Here is a 16,350-nt window from a genome sequence, read left to right as displayed (position 1 = left end):
GGTAGAAAATGCAGTGGCTACTGGTAACTGGTAAAAATGGAAACCAATAAAATTACATTAATTGAGGCATTAGATAGATAGATAGATAGATAGATAGATGATAAATGATAGATAGAGATAATAGATAAATAGATAGATGATAGATCGATGATAAATAGATGATAGACAGACAGACAGACAGACAGACAGATAGATATAGCTAAAAATAAAATAAAATGAACTAGCCAGACCCCTTTTTTCCCATCGTGCCCAGCCGAAAAGCAAGCTGCCGCAATCCCTGGCCAGGGACTGAGCACAGGGGGAGAGAAATAGAGAAGCCCGGCTGCTGTTGCTGATTCTGCTGCTTAGCATTCCTCACCACCTGAGAGGCTCCAGGCAAAGCTGCGGGCTGAGCCCTTGAAGCCACTCTGGGAGAATCTCTGCAGATCTTTGGCTACTTTCTCTTGCGGCTCCTCTGCCGCCTTTCTTGGGCGCTTTGCCCACCCCTCGCCTGCTGCTCTCACGTTCCCTTCATTCCCTCCCAGGCTTTAAGCCACCCTCCTCCTTCTCTTCCTCCTCCTCTTCCTCCCCCCTTCTCCACTGCTCTCCTTCACCCACATGCAACACGCAACCACAACACCGCACCCACAATATCCCCCCCACATCTTCATCTTAAGAACATGGGATTTCCAGATAGACAGACACACACACACAGGGGGAGGCTTGTATCTCTCTCCCTCCCAGGAAGGATCCCCAAATGCCACCCCCACACCAGCCCCCTGCAGGGAACCCCCAGTAATGCTGCAACTTCTTTCCTGGAGGGAAATCCTGGGTTGGAGGGAGTTGAGACAGCAGCCACTCATCCTTTGCTTGGTGATGCTGGGGAGACCCCTTATAAAGGTGGGGCAAGCTCTACTCACATCAAGCTCTACCGCCCCCCCCTCCACACTCCTCCACCGAGCCAGGACAAGTGAGGCAGACGAGTGGAGGCTCCCCAAGAGTGCACAAACTTTCCACGGAGCTGCTTCTTCTCTCAAGGCAAAGCAGCCGGACGCTACACTGCAGAAGCTGTCCGGGCGGAGTGGCCATGGATGATGCAGCTGCCTGGGATTCGAGCCTAAGAGAGGCGGAGAGGCTCCTTGGGACAATGGGGAGCTCGCTCGGCAGAACAGGCCCCATAGCCTAGGCTGACTCGTTCAGTTCCAGGCGCCCCGATCAGAAGCCGCCTCCCGCCGCCCACCTCGCCTGCTGCCTGCTTTCCTGAGGCGGCTGCATCATCCATGGCTGCTCCTCCCGGACAGCTTCTGCAGTGCAGCATCCGGCTGCTTTGCCTCGAGGAGAGAAGAAGCTCCATGGAAAGTTTGTGCGCTCTTGGGGAGCCACCGCTCGCCTGCCTCACTTGTCCCGGCTCGGTGGAGGTGTGTGTGTGTTGATGGGGTAGAGCTCGATGGGAGGGAATGCTAAGCGGTCCCTTCAGTGAGAAATAATTTGCACACTCGCAAGATGCCAGCACTTGGGCCATCCCAGTGCCCGAGCGCCATCAGTGACTCGAGTATAAGTCAAGGTCGGATTTTTCGGCACATTTTTGGTAATGAAAAAGTTGACTTATACTCGAGTATATACAGTAATTAACATTATATCATTAACTCGCACATACTGATTCCACTGTCTCCCTTTAGAATAAACAAGTTTTTGCAGACTATAGAAAACGTGTAGTACATACTGAGCCATAGGAATTTAAAAAATGAGATAAGAAAAAGAAAATGAATCACAAATAATTTAAAGCAATATTGTTCATTGCACCTCTCCATAACTTTCTTGTCCTTGCTTTTACTTTGTCCATATACCATTCCATGCATTATCTTTTATTCTTTAAAACTCTTCACTTTTTTAGGATCTCATTAATGTAAATAGTATTATTTTCTTAGTCTATTGCATTTTTGACTCATTCACTCTTCCTTAATATATTTTGTGTTACTATTTTACCTAATTATTTTCTTTTGGATGCTTCATTATGGCAGGGTAATGGATGAAACTGGAAAAATAAAATTAAAATGATATATAAAGACATACTATTTTGATTATGTCATTATATTTAAATAAAGTTTCACCTCTACTTTTTGATAACACAGTAAACACCTCAATTTTATGTAAGAAATGCAACTTATATAAGAAAAATCAGAAACATTAATGAAATAAAATTTCAAAAATCACAGCAATTGAAACATGTAAGATTTGCCATTCCAAGAAAGCAAAATATTTCATTCGGGGGGTGGGGGGCTTCCCATACCAGCAAGGAGATAATGTCCCACCCTTTAATATCTTGTGTCATCCTCATCATGATGGCCTGGCCTTATGTCTTGCTTTATAAAATAATTATTTATTTTAAATTAGATCAAACAATATTCTTTCACATCTGTCAAATCCAATCAGATTTAAATATAAAGGATTACACAATAACTTTGAAGTTATCAGTTCTTCATAGTTGCATAGCAAATGGAGTAAACACACAAGATGTCTATTTTTCCTGTCTTTATTTGTTTTTTTAAGCAAATCAACCTAGCAATTGCTAGTGATTTTGCTTAGATGATGTTACCTAATTTGGGTAATGAAATGTCTGCAAAAAAACAAGCCAGCTCAGAGAGCACCAAAGACTGCTCAATTGCAAGATTAACAGATGCATCCCAGATAGGAAATCCATATTCACTCATCTAGACTTGAATATTATTAAGAGAGAATTTCTTTTGTTCTGCAGCACACCCTCCTCTAGCTAAATAGTTTTTTGGGTTCTTTTAAATCCAAGCTTTACAAAGTGATAACTTGGCAAGAGAAAATGAGCAACCTGAATGCTGAGGTGGCAGAGAAAGACAGAGAGCCAAGATACTGTTCTAGCCTCAGATTCTATATTCAAATTTCCAGAAAACCAGAAAGCAAGTACAGATAAAACTGAATCAGAAAGGAACTTCAAATTCCAGGAATTGTTACTTGACCAGGCAAGAGATAAATGTCTAGTTAACATGGCAGTAAGGTTATTCTTTGGTTCTCTGTATATTTAAGGTTAATTTCTGGTGTCTGTGCATGCTGAATCTTGCATGATTTATGCTAATTAAACCTTTTTAGTATAGAGTGCTTTCACAGTGGAGAAAACCAGCATCATCTCAAGGCTTTCTTTGTAATCATACATTAATTTGTATACTTTCCATGGGAAATCCTTCTAAAAATTGCTCTGATTTGGAGCAATTCTATATTTTTATATCCTCATTGATTATTTCTTTATCTTCTAGTGAATCTACCTAATTCTTAAAAAAAGAAAAAGAAAGAGGGAGGGCTAAGTGTCCTTTTATTTCTCATTTCATCACAAGAAAGACTGTAGGCTATGAAAAACATAGCTCTCTTATGTACCAAAATTAAGTGAGAGGACACCAAGTAAAATATTTCTCAAGAAAATTGGTTATGGCAGTTATAAAGCAGCGAAACAGTGGAGGAAAACAGGCCAGACTATTTGAAAACCAATGACCTTTGGGAAAGGAGAACTGAACCGCCTCATCTTTCACCTTTTACCTTTTCATAATGGTTAGCCACTCAAAATATTAAATTATTCTGCTCTTTACCTATGGTAAACATTTTCAAGGAATTGACAGTGACATTGTATATAACTACTTCTTTACATGTGCCTCTTCTGTATCAGAAATAAACTTGCATTTAAGGCTAGTTACCAAAATATTCTGTAAAGATGAAAAAAATATTATCTCATGCAAAAATCTATACAATTCTGCCTAAACACATTGGGATGAAAACATAATAAGCAGCTACAAATAAAAAGGTAGCATCCATTTCATATTATCTTGCACAAAATGTTAATAAGGATATAAGGTAACTAATATGGCAAAAAATCTTTGCTTGGTCTTATCAAACCTGGGCAAATATTTCTAGTACTAGGAATTCTAATTTCATATTTGGCTTCACTGACAAACCATGATCTGAGATAATATTGGCTTTAAGATTATGCTGAACCCTTTATAATTGCTTGCACACTTCTAAAATGTTTACTGCTCAGCTGGCACAAACTTAGGTGATATCAATAGTAGCAAGCCAGGAAGCTTTTCTTTTCAAATTGGATAAATCTATTACTAGTAACTCTGATCCAAATCATTTAAAAGAAATGTTTAGAGATTAGGAAAGCGTTTCAGGAGATTTCAGCAAATAGTATTAAATAATCACACTGTTGTGCCTACCATCCAGCCCTAACCAGGTGCTCTTAATGTACCCAAGTTCTTTCATTGTTACTCTCTGTGAAGAATGTTTTCCATGCCCTTAGTCTTTGTAGGCATTTTTCCCCAATTGGTCTATCTTGCTCCAAATGTTTCTTTCCAGCACTAACCAGGTGCTATTAATGTTCCCAGTTCTTATCCACTTACAAGCTCTTTCATTGTCACTTTCTGCAAAGAAGAATGTTTTCCAAGTCCTAAGTCTTTGCAGGGTTTTTTCCAATACTCTAATTTGTTCTGAGTAAGTTTCTTTCCAACACATGTTTCATTACCCTAACTAAGTAACATAATCAGTGCAGTAAATGTTATCTATTTTTACAGAGGTGGGTTCCTGCTGGTTTGGACCAGTTCTATAGAACCGGTAGCAACAATGTCCCCCGCTCGCCAAACTGGTAGTGAAAGCCAGCTGGACATGCCAGAACCGGTCCTCCTGCTTCATATCCATCCACTGGAGCCAAATGTATGCAAAAATAACCATCTGCACATGTGCAAAGCCTCCTGCACCTGCACAGACCAGTGTAACCTGGGAGCAACAGGGGTGTGTATGTAATGTATACTTTGGGTGTGACCCCGAACGATTAGGGAAGGTAAGTAGAACCCACTCCTGTATTTATTTAATTATTTATATTTAATAAATGTTTGGGAGTTGATAAACAGTCTGAAACTTTATGAAGGAATTGACCAGCCTCCTGATATAAATAAAAGCAAGAGAGCCAATTATTATTATTATTCTGCCTGGACTGAATAAAGCAAAAAAGATAAACAATTTACTCTACACTGATAAGCATACAATAAAATTGTAAGAGTTGAAGGGAATATTATGGATAATTTTACACCGCTTGTTTCAGACGGCAAAATATGACTAATCCAGTGATGGGCAACCTTTTGAGCTTGGTGTGTCAAAATTCGCCAAAAACCTGAGCATAACTCGGGTGGTGTGTCACCTTGAGAAAAAAACATAATTTTGTGATATTTATAGTTTAAATAACAAATATGTATAATTATTTAACTTACCTGCTTAGTGACTTCTTTGTTAATCTGTCAGTTGGTTTCTTTTGTTGGTCTTGCTGTTATTTAACTTGTGTGGGGTGCCATGAACTAAGATAAGTGAGGGGGAGGGGGAAATCTTCCAGTGATGGCGAACCTGTGGCAGTCCAGCTGGACTGCCACAGGTTCGCCATCACTGATTTAGTGATGTTTTTGTTGCTGAATTTCATTGACTAAATCTTCAATTGAGGTTGAAGGCATCCACTCAAATTAAATGTGTAGAGACCCAGCTTTTAACAGGAAAGAAAAGGAAATACAAGATTCCCTCTTATTTATCTTTTTTCTTGTTAAGGAAAAAATATTTCTTTTATTTACAGGCTATATTTTATTCAGAAATCCCAAATGGCCTACAGGACAAACAGTAAGATTTTAAAAAATAAAACACTACAAGGAACAAGGGAGCATCCTAAAATGTTGATCACTCCTTTTTTTTTCTTTTAGTTTTCTAAGATCCTTAGTACTTAATACTTAGTACTCAAAACCAAACACAGTGTTCAAGATAAAGCCTCATTGCGTGCGCCGGCGCATTCTCTCCGAAAGTTTCTCCAGCGGCCGTGTGTCACTGAAAATGGCTACGCGTGTCAGTGCTGACACGCGTGTCATAGGTTCGCCATCACTGCTCTAATCTGTTTGAAGAACCCTGTCAAGGATAATCCACTTCCAAGTTTTTTCAAATGTTTCATCAAAATCTGTCATCCTGTAACATAAGCCCAATAGATCTGATTTTTCTTTCTGAGAGAACAAAGATACAATATTTTGAATGTTATTCCAACCAGTATTTGAAAAGCACTCCTCCATCTTTCCTTTATTCTCAAATTTCTGCTCCTATTCTGTGCCACTGGTAATCTTTGATGTATTTTCTGAACATATTCAGTTTCTTAAACATCATGCCCAGCATCATCTATATATTACTAATTTATTGAATTTGTATGCTACCTTTCTACCAAAAATGGCATTCAAGATAGTAGACAATAAAATAACAATTACTGTATATTGATTAATTAAAAGCAGAAGTTTAAAAGAAAATTAAAATGTAATTTTAAACAATTAAAAATGCAGATAGCATCCACTAAAAATTAATTTGAACACCCAAATCAGCTCTTGCTTTCAAGAACTTGCATTAATACAAATGTGTATTCTTTTTGACAGAAGATAATGGCCATTGATGGATGCTGTCCCTGATAATTATTTAAAACACTTATATGGCCATCTGTCTTAAATAACTCTGGTGAAGGGATCACCTAAAACAGGGGTGTCAAACTCATGTCATCACAGTTGCATCATGTGATGTATCAAGACTTTTTCCACCTTTACTAAAATGGGTGTGAGCATGGCCAGTATGTGATGCATCCGGCCCACGGGCCAGGAGTTTGACAGCCCTGACCTACATTCTACATTCTACACAGTTTAGAGGCTTAGAATAAAGAATCAAATAGCCAAAATGAATCAAAATTTTGATTATTATGATTTGAGCTGGGGTCATATTAGGTGGTGACTTCAAAATATAATTTGATTTACATGTCAAGTTTAGTTTCTTCTTCTTTTTTTTAAAAAAATGTAATTTTGAGCCAGTATTTTTCTACTACAAATAGCCTTCTTACATAAGTAATAAAAAAAACAGCATGCCAGATATATACATTAAAAAGTGTTGACTAAGGGAATAATTGAGTTATGGGTTACAGTAAGTAGGCTGAGTATTATTAAAAGTGTAATCAATGATTTATTTTTAACGAGTTCAGCCACTTGGCTATCATTCCTCAAGTAGTGCAGTTGTTAATTTAAAGAAAATTATAAAAGCATCCCATTAATCCTATTTCTTTAAGTTAAGTTGATCTTTACGAAGGGTTTCACATTTGGAGCTGTAGAGCCAAAATGCATTCTGTTTAAAGTACTGAAAACGAATAATAAGCAGCCTCATTTATCGGTGGTATAGTTACCTATAATGAAACAACTTTTATTATGCTGATTGTTCATTTTAGTGCAGAAGATAATTATTTCATGCACTGTGTTTGTTTACTAAGCAGTAAGTTACATTATTATAGTACTTACCAAAAATATTTGGCATTGAAGTCTAATTATTATATATTAGATAGATGGAGGGGAGGGAGGGAGGGGAGGGAGAGAGAGAGAACCATCCAAATGGGAGACAAGCATCTTCACCACTAGGCCACCATGCTGCTGTAGAAGAACAGTACTGTAATTACTATAAAAGATTAAAACATAGTTGCATTTTAAAAAAACTACAAATGCTCATAAGGACAAGAGATAAATAGCAATCAGCTAACCAAGGAAACAGCATAAATGGAGAACCTAATTTAAAAAGATCTTAGATCATACCGGTACATGTATCATAGTTGTATAATTCTTACACCTCTATCTACAAAGGCAACATAGGGTTATTTTCTAAACTAACATTAAAAATAGTAAATGAGTCACCAAAAGCATTCCCACCAATACTGATAAGGCAAGGCATTAATATATAAACAGAATAAATCCTGCTCCCTCCTAACCACTGATCTTGTTACCTAGTTGGGTAATGAAACGTCTGCAAGAAACCAGACAAACTCAGAGAGCACCAAGGACCCCATGGTTGTCTGAACTACAAATATTTTCTTCTACTGGTAGTTTATAAGATGATCAATGATGCACTGAAGTGCCTGGGTTAATTTTGTAATTCAGACAACTGATATACAGTACTGTAATTATTTGTAAATGTTTTCTTTTGTTAGCCAGTTTGAGGAGACACCTGGGTTTACATTACTCCAGCTTTGTGGAATAAATTCCTTTCAAATTTAGATTTGCTACAACTCATTTAGTTCTGTGGAAAATATTTAAAATGGATTTTTCTAGTGTGTATTTGGGGATTATTAGGAAACACCATCCTTTTTCTGGTTAGTGATACAGTAATTTTCTTGCTGTGTGTGTTACTTATTATTCACTATAGATGTTTATCTTGTTTAACTTTGCGAGCAAACAGATGTAATTATGAGAAACAATGATGATATATCACTATATTTAGCTTACTTGTCACAGACAATAATATTGCTATTTTGAGTATAAAAATAGTAAGTACTCATGTACTCACTCTTTTTGAATAAAAAAGAACATGCGCATTCTTATAATGTTTTACATCCATAGAATTCTAAAAGAAATAAAATGTGGAAACTAAGAGAACCTTATTAGGATAAGAGCCATCCACATGAACAACACTTCTGGTAAGAACTCCATTGTATGCCTAGATTCAAAAATGCAGATCTGATATAGTACTTTCTACATAAAGGTAGTCCATTATAAAATGGGTGGCCAACAAACAAACAAACAGACTGTAAAACAGATGCAAAATTGTGCTGGCACATGTGATGAATCTTTGCTGGGGATGTCTTTGTTCATCAGCAGTGCATTTGAGCATAGCGCAATGACTATAGAGCAGAAGGCTGAAAGAAGGAAATGATTATTTCATGGAATTTGTTTTGTGATCAATTTCCCATGCATGAGGTGTTGATGTTTTAATTCAGTTGTTAATCACCAGAAATCTTTAGGTATTTTGGTACAATCTAAAGTAACCTAAAACAAATAAAAATAAAGGTACCAATAGCTAGGCTACTAAAATTCAAATGATCAAATAACAAACGCATATAGTTTCCTGTGATTCTTTATTTCTATGTAATTGACACTAAGATTTTTGCTGTTCACAGACATTGCAGGCTAATTTGGAAAAAAGGTTTGATCTCAAAAATGAGAGGCCAGGCGAAATAACGCCCGGACGAAAATTGCCAATGGCGGGAACCAACTCGGCTCCCCCATCAGCTGGGGCGTCCCCTGCGGTAGCGTGGGAACGCCCCAGAGCAATCAGTGGCCGCTCGGGCATTCTGGGAAAGCCGAGGGGCGGGGCGTGTGCCCTTTATCAGGGCTTGCTTGCCCCCCCGGCTTCTCTTGCCCCCGAGCTCGTCACAAAACGGATACCCACCCACCCTCCGCTCAATCCAGGATGTTTTATAGGTCGCCTGGTTTGGGGCCAAGTAGGAATTTTTGCAGTCTTATGGCATTTGCTACAGATTGTTTTTCGCCTACTCCATCCTGGACGAGGGAAAGGATTTGTGGTTATGGGGTGCATCTGTATGTAAATAGGTTCTGATTCAACAATTGGATGTTTATATTCTTGGTCACTATATGGCAGAAACGGGGCGGAAAGGGTATCTGTAGCAACTATGTGTTCTCCTTTGGGCATCTTTTGTAAGATGATTGGCACCCCCATTGCACAACTCAAGCTTCCTCCACGGACAGAGAGGTGCGAAGGGGGTGCCCTTGGGGCTCACCTACGTCATTTCCGGTTCCGGGTCATGCAGGGTGAGCCCTCCCACACGCTGGGCGTGGCTTTCAGGCTGGGTGTAGGGGCACGCCTCACCCTGACCAGGCATGGAGTAACGCCCATTTGAGTTGCCCAAGTATGTTGTGTTCTGGAAATTCCGCCCCATTTAGCGACCCCTGCAGGTCTTTCTGTTAATATTTAATAAAGTGACCCATTTTACCCAGCTTGGTGTCCGAGTGTTCATTTCCCGTCCAAGGCAATCTTAATTTCCTTGGCAGTGGTCTAAACAGAAAACAAATTCTCAGGCTTTATCTTTAACAAGATTTATTAACAGACAACAGAGTAAAGTTACAAAATTTCTGCAATTGGATAGCTTTCACTTTCACTTCCTAGATCATTAAGATGGAGAATTGATTAGATTCTTACAGCCTCTGTTTGAATTGGTGAGAATGCAATATTAACTGATAAGAATACAGAGGAGGGTGGAATGTGAATCTTTTTTAGGCGCTGAACATACCATGAAATTTTCATGGTTCAGCGTTTATGAGACCATAAATATCAATATTAATAATGTGGAAACAAATAATTTAAAAATTAGGTATCACAACAGAGATGTGTAAAGTCAGATGAGTTAACTCATCAACTTAAGTGATAGTTTGTCTTATTTGGTTTTACTCTACTCTATGAGAGCAATTGTGTAAACTGTGTAAGCTATGAATCAGTCTTACATTTGGTGTGATATGTAAACCTGCTTCATGATAAAAGCTTGTGTTAGACAGAAAAGCATTGCAGATAAGAGCAGCATTATGTATAGTTCAGAGTTGAATCGTGAACAAAGCTTAAGCTGTGCCAAAAGCCTCTTACCATTGTTTGAAAGAATCTGTGCATCAGCTAAAATACAGCCAGCCAAATAGTTGGCTTGCTATAATAAAATTAAATCCCTTCGAGGTTTTGTTTTGTTTGTAGGACTCATAAGAAAGAATGGCTGCATAAATGGTTTCTATTCTATTATTCATGCACCACATTTTTTTTCAATGATGCAGTGTGTAAAGAAGGCAAATTACAAACATGTGTCTATGAAACAAACAAGTAGGCAAGCAAGCAACAAATCTTTAGGAATTTTTATTTTTAAAATAAATGAAAATGTTTGCAAGAGAGAAAGAGCCAGGAGTTTTTCCTCTTTAGCTTATTGCCTACCGATTTCAATTTTTTCTACAAAGCACACAATATTGAACACAAATAAGGGGACCAATAGGAGATCATTCTTGAGAGTCAACCCTGTTGGATTTAGAAGGACCGTTACCTTAAGCAAGGTGCTCAGCCTGAGGGACTGAGCCAGGAACTTCCGGAGGTGATGGTTATTAAAGTACAGACAGAGCATGTTCAAATGAACTAAACTTTTATTAGAAAAAGTAGAAAAATAAAGATTGTCTGAAGAGACATAAAATGGCACATCTACATGGTTAATGAAGATGATGCGTAATAATGGCATTTGCTTCTTTTCCTGCAAAGAGGAGGATGTGAGCAAACAGGTTACATCACAAAGGAGGAGCTACATTAATAAACAGAGTTAACTATCTAACTACTGGATGTTTCTCAATGTCTTTGGAGGCTGTCAATTCACAGCGTGACAAACCCTTCACTCAAAAACAGTGAAGGGCTCTGCCCAGTAATGGGCAGCCAAAGTTTTTACTGCCACACTGTGGGTGGAGCTTATTTTGTGGGTGTGGCTTGATGATTATGTGACTGGGTAGGAGTGGCTTGCCGGCCATGTAACCAGGTGGCAGCTGCTTGAATGATCATCATTGTTCAAGTGAACTGTTATTGCCGCATGATGCTTTTTCATCTTAGCTGTGGGCAGAGTGAGGGCTTCGCCAGGGGAAAAAGACCGCAGCCCAGACTGCTTCGGTGCAGCGTGGCTCTCCTGGCCTTGAGAGATGGCCGTGTGAGGCTGGAGGGGAGCCGAGCAGGACAGAGGGAAGCTCGTCTGAGGCCAGGAAGGAAGAAAGAGGAAAAAAGCAAGGAGTGCATAGCAGCAGCAGGGAAAAAAAAGGAGAGCCTAGCTGAGACCGGTAATCCAGGAAGTTATTGCCACTGGTCAACTGGAGCTGTGTATGCAGCTTCATTTCTGCCAGTGGAACTATGTTCCACCCCATCTTGCCTGCTGCCCACCCAACTTCCCCAAAATGAAGGATAATCAGCTTCTTTTCCTGACATGATTGAAGTGGTTGGGCTAACTCTTGTTAGGAGATGCAATCCTGTGGATAACCAGGCACTAATTATAATGAGAAATAAATCACTATAAATTCTTAAGTTTAACATTATTTCTAATGGCTCACTCTTTTTGATTGACGATTAGATATGGTTATAAATTCTTTTCTTTTCTTGTATTGTATTGTATTGCTTTCTTGTATTATTTTCTCTTTTTACCTTTTCAAGTTGAGTGTTTATCTGACTTTCCAATACTTACAATTATTCATTTCAGAAAAATGAATAAAACTACAATGGATGTATATCCAGGTTCTATGAATAAGATAATATGTTATTGCTAATACTTAGCAAAGTGCTCATGTGCTTATCAACGACAGGAAACCAGGAGCCAAGGCAGTTCAAATGAATATGGATTTATTGCAGATGAATGTTCTCTACAAGAATCTGAACAATTAATAGTCAATTGGCAGTATTACAAACATGGGTCAATGAAACTCAAGGTGGGATGGACTTAGATTCCTTGTAGGCCTGAAGGAACTCAGGACTAATGACATGTTTGACCCCTCCCTTGAATTCAACCCAGTCATGTCCATAGTACCAATAAATACTTTTTTTCTAAATCCAACAATTCTTCAAATGCAATAAATAAAGATGACTCACAATTTTCATAACAATGACGAAATGTCAATATGAATTTTAAGTATGAAATTATCAATTAATTATTTTGGATTATCTATTAATTATTGTGGATGAGCATTTCAATAGTAATGACAGTAATAGTGGAATCTATCTAATAATTTTATTTATTATTTTTTTATATTTCCATCCAAGATGGACTCTGAGCAGTGTACAATAAAATGTTAAAATATAAAACAATACATATGAAAGTTTAAAAAATTAAGAGGGGGCAAGAAATTAAAATTACTTAAAAGATAAATGAACTTTCAGGGGGCTAATTAACCCATGAATCAGTTATGTGCCAGCTCACTCAGATAAATCAGACAGGAAACACAATTACGGTAGATGAGAAAATAATTATAATTTACTGTAAGTCAGCATTAGTAAAATTTTGTAAGTCTGAAAGTACAAAATCTCTTTTCTTTTTCTTCTCTGACTCTTCTCTTGGCAGTATCTCTTTTCTTCATCCCTCAAGGTCAGTCCTACATGCCATTACATAATTAGAATGGAACATGCTAAAATCTCATTCTTAGTCCTTTCTTAGCAGCAGCATTTAAAGGAGGGGGGGGCATAAGCGACATGTTCTGAGCCACCCTGAGTCTTCGGAGAGGGGTGGCATATAAATAAATATAAATATATATAAATATAAATAAATAAATAAAGGGGGGTAGAGGAAATGAAGGGAGAGAATGGTACCCTGCCAATATCTTTGTAACAACCCACCAGACCAATGAATGATTTTTGTGTGCCATAGTACATCTGCAGCAAACTAAGTATACCTTCACATAGTTAATAACCATTTCCAGGTCACAGACTCCCTTCATGCAGTACAAGGGGATAAAACCTTTGGATGTATCTTCCAACCTGGAAAGTAGATCTCTGGAAATAGCATAAAATGTCTATGTTTTTATTCCTGAGATTTTACATTCCTGGTTTCAGGCAGAACTCTGGAATAAACAGATTTCTGGGAAAAAAATCAATTATAACAGATTGTGAATGTGCTCACATATCAAGCAGAATATTAACACAGTCTATCTAAAACATGTCCTGACAACATTTTGGCTTCAGCCAAATTTTGTCATGTTCTGGATAAGCAAAATTAAACAGGCAATAATTTTTTTCAACTGCTTAATGTTGGACTTAGTCTGGAGCTATTTCAGGCTAGTTTCTTTTTCTGTCTTTACATATTTATTTATTTGTTTGTTTGTTTTTGCCTCGGGTAGCTTACATTGCAATTTCATATTTTCCTCAGTGTATTTTTCTTTTTATGAATATTGTATATTTTCTCTATCTTATCAACATCAGCAGCCTACTTTAAAATGGAAATGTTATTGTGGTAGTGTGACCAAAGTTTTAAGTTTACTTCCATATTGAACTGTGGTATTAGAGAAAATTTCAAGAATTGTGCCTCTGTATAGCTTTTACATGTAATAAGAACTTTCAGTAAAAGTTTGGAGTGGGTGGACAGGAACAATATTGACGTTGCCTGAAAGAATGCTGGTAGTTCTTGATTGACGACCGCAATTGAGCCCCAAATTGCTGTTGTTAAGTGAGACATTTGTTAAGTGAATTTTGTCTCATTTTACGATCTTTTTTGCTTTAATTATTAAATGAATCAATGCAGTTGATAAGTTAGTAACACGATTGTTAAGTAAATCTATTAAACCTATTGACTTTGATTGTCAGAAAGTCCAAAAAATGATCTCTTGATCCTGGGGTATAGTAGCCAAGCATCTGAATTTTTATCACATGATCATGGGGATGTTGCAAAGGTCGTAACTGTGATAAATGGTCATGTCACTTTTTTCAGTGCCTTTGTAAATTTGAATGATCACTAAGCTGTAAGTCAGTAAGTTGTAAATTGAGAACTGCTTGTATTCAAAGCAACTTGTATTCCATGAAGGAGGCAAAATGACCAAGGAGGGCAACATATATATAAAAATACTACAATTTATGAGCCTTTGTCAATCATTGGGATGTAAGTTCGTAAAAAGCATTTGTGTGGTATTAGTGTACGCATGCAATTGCTTTAGCATTAATACATTTGCCGTGATTCAAAGTCCCATTTTTTAGAGCCAGCTATGTCATTGAAGCACAGCATTGTTGCACCCCAGATGGTTGTGTAGCTATTAGATTTTGATATGCTGCTGCCTTGTGTTAGTTAATTATTCTTCCTGAAGTTCTGGGACACATGGATGCTGTTGCAGGGCTAATCGGAACTTCATTTTCATGTCTTTTAATTTGTGAACTACTATAAATCTCCTATAACAGAGCAATTTAAAAAATATTTCAAATTGTTCCTAAGAAGACTGAGGAATTTTCCCTTGCAGCAAATATATTTTGGATATGGATCCTGAGGTCATTGTTTCAGGCTCAGCAAAACCTCTGAATGAGGCTGGCCAGTAGAATTCTTGTCATTTTATCAAAAGTTCTTGGCATAAGCTCCTTTGAGATTCTTGGTTCTTGTGTAAGACTATGAGATCACATCTGCAAAAAGCTAGACGAGCATTAGAAGGCAGTAAAGAAGTGCAGAAAATGCAGCTTGTACAATTCAAATGGGTATCCAGGTTTTTTTGCAAATATAGTACCCCTGAGTCTGACTGATACACAAAAGGCAATGTTTCATGTGTTTCCTTAAGAATATAGTCCAGATTCATGTCAATGTTTCCTTTCTTCCAGTAGAAGAAAATAGCAGCAGAGGGAAAATACACTAGAAAAAGTGCAGAGAAGAGCAACAAAAATGATTAGGCGATTGGAAGCTAAAACATATGACGCATGGTTGTGGGAACTGGACATGGCTTGTTTAATGAAAAAAAGGACCAGGGGAGACAAGATAGCAGTGTTCCAATATCTCAGGGGTTGCCACAAAGAAGGAGTCAAACTATTCTCCAAAGCTCCTAAGGGTAGAACAAGAAGCAATGGGTAGAAACTGAACAAGGAGAGAAGTAACTTAGAACTAAGGAGAAATTTCCTGACAGTCAGAACAGTTAATCGGTGGAACAGTTTGCCTCCAGAAGTTGTAAATGCCCAACACTGGAAGTTTTTAAGAAGATGTTGGATAAACATCTGTCTGAAGTAATGTAGGGTTTCCTGCCTAAGCAGGGGGTTGGACAAGAAGACCTCCAAGTCCCTTCCAACTCTGTTGTTGCTTTTGTGGTTGATATTATTATTATTATAAATATGTTTTTATTATTAAAAACAAACTTTTCAACTATCTCAGAAGAGCCAATTAATATCCATTTATTCTAAAATACTTATATTGGTTTTGAAGAGACGTTCCAGTGTAAATGGGTCATGGATCATAGACAATTGTCTGCCAGACCATTTTTATGCAGCAGTTATTTCCATATCCGCCAGCAACTTACAGAGCTTAAAGAAGTGTAATGTTTTGCATAATTGCTTCTGTGATATTCAGTAATGGATAGCTTCAGATTTTGTTAAACTTAATATAGGCAAAATAGAGTATTATCGATTAGTTCACTGAGGCAGAGGTCTCAAGTGTCATCACTGGTAGTTTCCATTTGTGGTTGTTCTTTTTATTCTTCAGTTAATGCTTGTGACCTAGGGGTCATTGTGGATTCTATACTTTCTTCTGAAGTCCACATCAATCATGTAATTAAAGTATCTTACTACCATCTTTGGAATCTTGCCATATGGAGATCTATATTCTTTCTAGTCCACTTGTTAAAACTTTTAATCCACTTTCTTTTATTTCCCCCCCTCTTTTTTAGTGTCTGTAATTGACTGCCTTTATAGTTATTTGCTTTAGTCTTTGTATGTAAAAACAGTATTCTAAATAAATGAGCATCATTTTTACAAAAGCCTGACATTTTGTCACAGAAAGAACAATGGATTTAT

General features: G+C 37.7%; 1 long non-coding RNA gene across 2 annotated transcripts in view; it reads left to right on the top strand.

Annotated features, from left to right (window-relative positions):
- The window catches only part of LOC139166558 (uncharacterized), a 189,056-nt gene that overhangs the window by 43,394 nt on the left and 129,312 nt on the right, over positions 1-16,350 (top strand). Inside the window, exon 3 of one of the 2 annotated variants that reach the window (XR_011558977.1) lies at positions 4,569-4,834. The exons of the other annotated variant lie outside the window; for it this stretch is intronic. This is a non-coding gene — a long non-coding RNA (uncharacterized lncRNA). The remainder of the gene's footprint in view (positions 1-4,568; positions 4,835-16,350) is intronic. 2 annotated transcript variants of the gene reach the window in all.

The sequence above is a fragment of the Erythrolamprus reginae genome, chromosome 4, assembly GCF_031021105.1.
Source record: "Erythrolamprus reginae isolate rEryReg1 chromosome 4, rEryReg1.hap1, whole genome shotgun sequence".
Taxonomy (NCBI): Eukaryota; Metazoa; Chordata; class Lepidosauria; order Squamata; family Dipsadidae; genus Erythrolamprus; species Erythrolamprus reginae.
The sequence above is the reverse complement of the archived record's forward strand: the minus strand, read 5'-3'. Positions and strand labels throughout refer to the sequence as shown.